Source organism: Mytilus galloprovincialis, chromosome 5 (genome assembly GCF_965363235.1).
Source record: "Mytilus galloprovincialis chromosome 5, xbMytGall1.hap1.1, whole genome shotgun sequence".
NCBI lineage: Eukaryota > Metazoa > Mollusca > Bivalvia > Mytilida > Mytilidae > Mytilus > Mytilus galloprovincialis.
Genome location: NC_134842.1, coordinates 94820020 through 94826228, shown reverse-complemented (window position 1 = coordinate 94826228; position 6209 = coordinate 94820020). Strand labels below are relative to the sequence as shown.

The 6209-nt window shown below is 32.8% G+C and overlaps 1 long non-coding RNA gene across 1 annotated transcript; it reads right to left on the bottom strand.

The window, feature by feature from the left end:
- Window positions 1-1357: 1357 nt before the first annotated feature.
- LOC143074851 (uncharacterized) lies at window positions 1358-4982 on the bottom strand. Its single transcript, XR_012978125.1, has 2 exons — window positions 3959-4982; window positions 1358-1882 (listed from the first exon to the last, which is right to left on the bottom strand). It is a non-coding gene; the product is annotated as an uncharacterized LOC143074851 (long non-coding RNA).
- Between the last annotated feature and the right edge of the window lie 1227 nt (window positions 4983-6209).

Genomic DNA, 6209 nt, shown 5'->3' with positions numbered 1-6209 from the left:
GGTCGAGGTAGTTTTTGATGAAGATGAAGTCCAATCAATTTCAAACTTATTAAACATGTTTCCTATGATAGGATCTTTCTAATTTTAATGCCGAATTAGAAAATTTATCGCATTTTCACGGTCCACTGAACATAGAAAATTAAAGTTCAAAGTTCAGATTATAGTTTTGGTTAAAGTTTTTGGTCAAGGTAGTTTTTGGTGAATTTGAAGTCAAATAAACTTGAAACTTAGTAAACATGTTCCCTATAATATGATCTTTCTAATTTTAATGCCAAAATAGAGATTTTTCACCATTTATACGGTCCATTGAACATAGCAAATGATAGTGCGGATGGGGCATCCGTGTACTTGGGACACATTCTTGTTTATATTTCATTCTTAAGTTGTACTGTTACACCAATACCAAATGTTAGAGTGAGGTTTGGGATTCCGCTAACATGTTTAACCTCGTTCCGTGATATGAACATTCTTCTTGTCTTATCTGTGCCAAATAAGTGAATAACAAGTAAAAGAGAAGGTGTATGTTTATACAGTATTTATATAATAGTTCTTGAAAAACTGGTCATTATCGTGATATATGGACTGCCCACAGGACAGTGGTATTGACTAAGATACTGATAATGACTGAGCCGAAGGCGAGGTCATTATCGCTGTCGCAGTCAATACCACTGTCTTACGGGCAGTCCATGTTACACGATATTGACCATTTTTTCAAGAACTATTATGTTAATTTCATTGAGAAACCATATTTTGGAAAATTTTCATAAATTCAAAACGCCTTAAGCGAACTCGAGTAGTTGTACGATTTCTATGGCAAAGAGTGAAAACCAGTCGTAGGAATACTGCCATTCATTTTAGTGCAACTTTTCAGTATATAAATACTAAATCAAGTTCTCTTTAATTTTATAATTAACGAAAAAATATAATAAACAATTCAACAACTTAAATATAATATTAAAAACAGGAACATGTTTTATAAAAGGTACGTCTCTCTAAACAGAGAAACCATGCCCCACCGGTCATTAACAGAATAACCACGCCCCACGGGTCATTAACAGAATAACCACGCCCCAACGGTCATTATCAGACAGAAACCACGCCCCAACGGTCATTATCAGACGGAAACCACGCCCCACCGGTCATTATCATGTAAAAGTTCGTTAACGACCGGTTTTCTGGTCCGTTTTGTTCTGTTAATGACCGATGGAATTTATTACTGAAGATTAATGAATGTCATGTGACCCCTTTTTATCCAATAAGAGAATCTTATTCTCAACCGATATGAAATAAACCATGATATTCTACAATCCGATCACATTAATGAAGCGATTATCACAATTTTAGTGAATCTTCACCAAACAGGTTGAAATGAGTTTATTAAATAAATTGATGTTTATTATGAGTTCAGCAAATTATTTTCTCACAATTTCAATGTAATCTGTCAATTTTAATTTTCGAACAAAAATGTTTTTTGTATGAATAAGCCTTGGATATTATTTCACTTTCACAATTGTTAATGTTGACAGCAATCCATCAAACATATAATAGTTACCATCCGCGAATACCCACAGACTATCATTAGGACGTAACTGTCGTGCTAGAACAACAGTACCGGTATGGTACATTGTCGAAGGAGAAGAAGACGAATAACCAATGTATGTTCGCGATATCTGATTTCCATTCAGATAAATGTAGTAGTAAGCACCATTGGTGTACGACATGATTGAAGCAGATATTAGATAGATTCCACCAGTCTCACAAGTAAACTTCCCGGTACTCTTATATGTTGACAGATCATTGATACCGACACTGAACTGAACGTTGTCAAATTTTATAATACCAACTTTGCCTTGGGAAGATACAGGTTGTGCAGTCATTACCACTGAAAAAAAAACATATTGATTTAATGATGTGTTTTGTTTCGGTAAAATATTAGAAAAAATAGTTCGTGGAATATGTTGAACATTGGCGATTTGTTATTGATCTTGGCCCTCCAGTGATTACATATTTGTTGTGAAAAGATTATCAATCCAGGTTATTTAAATAATTATATGAAAATGAGAAATTTTAAAAGAGAAAATCACCAAAGAACTTAACATCAATACGAACAAATAAGCATCAAAAACCAAACAAGTACCCATAGTGTGTTTCGAACTCAAGTTCTTTAGAAAAAGTAAGTTACAAATTATGACTCGAGTCGCATTCGGTGATTAGAATCATGTACAAAATGACGGGGCTATGGCTAAGACAAGTAAACTATATGATATTTGAATGTATATCAATTATTTGTTTACCAGTCAATTATATCTTTGTCAGTTTGTTGAAGAGTATCAACTCATTGGTTATCTATGACGTATATCCCTGATTTGTTCTTATATGATGATGTTTGTTATGAAATATGAAAGTATGGTGTGACAGTCAAAAAGAATACAAGCAAAAACGATTACACATAGTCTACAATAGAATACAATTACATAACCCTATATAACTTGTCTAGCTTCTTATCCTAACTGAGACTAATAAATAATACACAAATTTATCGCAAACTTTCAAACAACAGCATAGCAATTACAGCCATTGTAGAAACAGCGAATGATATGGCACAGACATAGGAACATGTGAAAGAGTTCAACAACTTGCATATTAAAACATAAGGATTATAATCTAATAACACAGAAGCAAGTTACTTAATAAACAGTTAATTCAGACACCAATCTAAAAAGAAGAAACGGTACGTTTGAGACAATTCTTCTGAAATACCAAACACGTTTGAAACAATTAATTAGCACAGAGAGTCGAAAAGATAAAACTGCCAACAGAATTAAAAGGAACAAATCCTCCTTAAACAGTGAATTCCAGTATTTGCATATGCTTTATTATAATCAGTTATCTTATTGTTTTCGATGAAGTAGTTAAAAGCAGCGAACGATAAGTTGAAGAACACTAACTAGAGGCAGAGATTTACAGTATTTAGGGGTTGATTGTTTAGTTTGGGGAACCAAGAAATATTAAAAAATTTCAAATGTTTAAAGAAGGCCTTAAAAAAACTTAAATGTGGCATTGCTATGATTGTTTACTAGATGACTCTGTGTGGAGTGCACGGCCCAGAATTTAGATGAAAAGGTTTCTCGTAATTGCATGGTAATAGCGATTATGGATAAAATTCGATGTTTACTACTTTTAGTTTTAACTCTGATTATTGCACTGTCATTGCTAAAGTCCTGAGTTTTAGCTAATCTTATTGTTTTTCTACTTGGAAATAAAACTTCTTTTAGTTAACATTTCGTTTATTTAGCGTATTTAAACTGTGAGTCAAAATAGATGTTTGGTCCTGCATATTTTTCTAAAATTCTAGGGTGTTTATTACAGTGAATAATTTCACGACACGAACCAAGTTTACTACGAAGTTGCGGAGTGTATAATGTTTTTGACCCATCTGACCGTCAGTCTGTCAGTCTGTCAGTCCTGTTCTTGTCATCGCAACTTTTCTGAAACTACACTACAGAATTTCAGGAAACATTTTTAGATAATAAGGACACACTATGAAGATGTGAATATCGACAGGATATTATTATTCAGATTTTTTGCTAGGAGTTATACCCCTTTGAACTTATTTTCCTCAATATACTACTGCAACAGTTTGTCATCGCATCTCTTCTAAAAACACCCAACAGAATTTCATGAAACTTTGTATATAATAAGGAAATACAATATAAAAGATGTGCATATCCACAGGAAATTATGATTCAATTTTTATTCTTACTGTTATTTTGTTTGTCCAGTGACAATTTGGGGGCTTGGGATATGTGCGCGCGCTTACAATGGTTCTTTAATTTATGATCAAAAGACAGTATTTAGAGTAAAATATTTGTTTTGTGTTAGACGTGGTTTAATTGTTGGTCTTAAATGAATTTTAGTTCATCTGTGCAAAAAGTAAACCAAAGGATGAAATATTTACCTATGTCTGTGCTATCGTCTATCTGTTTTTGTAAACGAGATAATGTCAAATTGGTTCGCTTTTCAGTTTCCTGCATGCCACTTTCAATCTCACCCAACTGCTTACTTTGATTCTTCTCAATATTTTTTATCTGGATTTCTAAACTACGTTCCAACGATATCACGGATGTATTATGAGACTGTAGTGTGTCATTGTTCAGACGGTACATACGGTTTTTTATATTACTATATGAAATATTATTTTGGTGTGATAATTGTTGGATTTTACTGTCAGTGCGCATTTCGAGATCTGTAAATGAATGAGTGGTCATATTATACAGTGCAAGAAAGTCCTGACTACGGGCATGTTCCTTTAAACTCAACGTAGTGGTCTGCGAATATAGAGTTTGTACTTTCTCTTCTAAAATCTTTATTTGTTGCAGTGGTTTAATACTACTCAATTGCTTAAGACTCGAAATGTCTTGATCAATAGCCGTCGACTTATTTTTCAACAATGATAACTCGTGTCCTTGTTTTATCAATACTGTTTGAGTGTCATTGCAACACTTTTTTTGCACCTCCAAACGTTTATCGTTTATGTTTGTTTTATTTTTTATAAGTAAAAGTTCACTTTCGACAACACTTAATTTCCCCTGCAATATCACATTTTCATTCTTCAGATTGTGGTTAGTTTGTTCCAAAGCTTGATATCTTTGCTGCAGTGTAACCAACGCCTGGTTCGTTTTATTCTGCGCTTCTTTGTCCGTTATTTTAGCGTCTATTAAATCAAATTTCTGCTGTAGCTGTGCGGCTAATAGAGCAAGAGAATTATCCGTATAATGGCGGAGAGAAGTGGTGTCGGTTTCAACCTTCTGTTGTAGAAGGTTCGTTTCCTCAACAAACTTTGATATTGTCAAATACTGATTTGCTGGAAGCGATTGTCCTGCATTTACTTGTGAATTGTCTAATAGAAACCCATGCCCAAATGGAAGAACAATTAAAATCAAAATGAACATTTCGTCTAAATGTCGGTAAGCACAACGCCCATCAACTTTGTTTTATTATCAAATATCAAAGGTTTATTCACATTAAGATAAACTATATATATAATCAAGTATTAACCTTTTGTGACTAATTTGTGGTCTGATAAGTAGATCAAATAGTACAATCAATTATATGTACATGTACTGTTTTCATTAATGTATGTACATATAAAGACAATACACATTAATAAGCTAAACAAGTTTGAAAAATGGTTCGGAAAATCCCCGGCAATTTTTACTTAGAATTATAATGCAAGATTTTCATGACCCGTGGTTTGTTCGTCCGTCTGTTCTTTTTTTTTTTTTAAATCAACTTCAATGCATTTGGATGTACAATTTTAAAATGACAAACTAAATTACGAATTTGACAATAAAAATACGGTTCATTGAACAAAAGAATATGATAGCAGGATAGTAGTACATTTTCAAATTATTTGGTTTAATTGTGTAAACATATACTAATAGACTTAATTGTGCAAAACTAGTTTATTCTTTTTAATCTTGATTTTCAAATATGTAATACTTGTAAAAATTAAACCTAAATGTTATTCATTACTTCATTTCCTATCTTGCGTTTACAGTTCGAAATTTGAATAGACTACATCACGTTTAATGTTCAAAGAATTAGGTATACATTGAATCCTTCGTGATCTTATCGCAATTTAAGGAAACGATTACAACTTATCAACGCCTAAACGGATAGAAGAAAAATAAGTATATTTGTTTTGCATGCCGTGCCTTCCATTTTAGCAAGTATTCGGTTTAATCTGTAGGATTTAAGATATGCTTCTGAAGATTACTCCGTGGCATTTCAGTTTATGGGAACATTTATGGTGTAAATCTATCTGCCATGACATCTAACGACCTGGGTAGTAGTTGGCGTTGCAATCATTAACCTCTCCCGTAAATTACGTTACGTTATAGAATATTATTGGTGAGGTTTTGTTATTATATAATGATCTTGTTATTGTACATATTCTAATTGTTAACAAATAAACTCATCATAGATACCAGGACTATATTTTGTATATACGCCAGACGCGCGTTTCGTCTACAAAAGACTCATCAGTGACGCTCGAATTCAAAAAGTTAAAAAGGCCAAATAAAGTACGAAGTTGAAGAGCATAGAGGACCAAAATTCCTAAACGTTTTGCCAAATCCAGCTAAGGTAATCTATGCCTCAGGTAGAAAAGCCTTAGTATTTCAAAAATTCTATATTTTGTAAACATA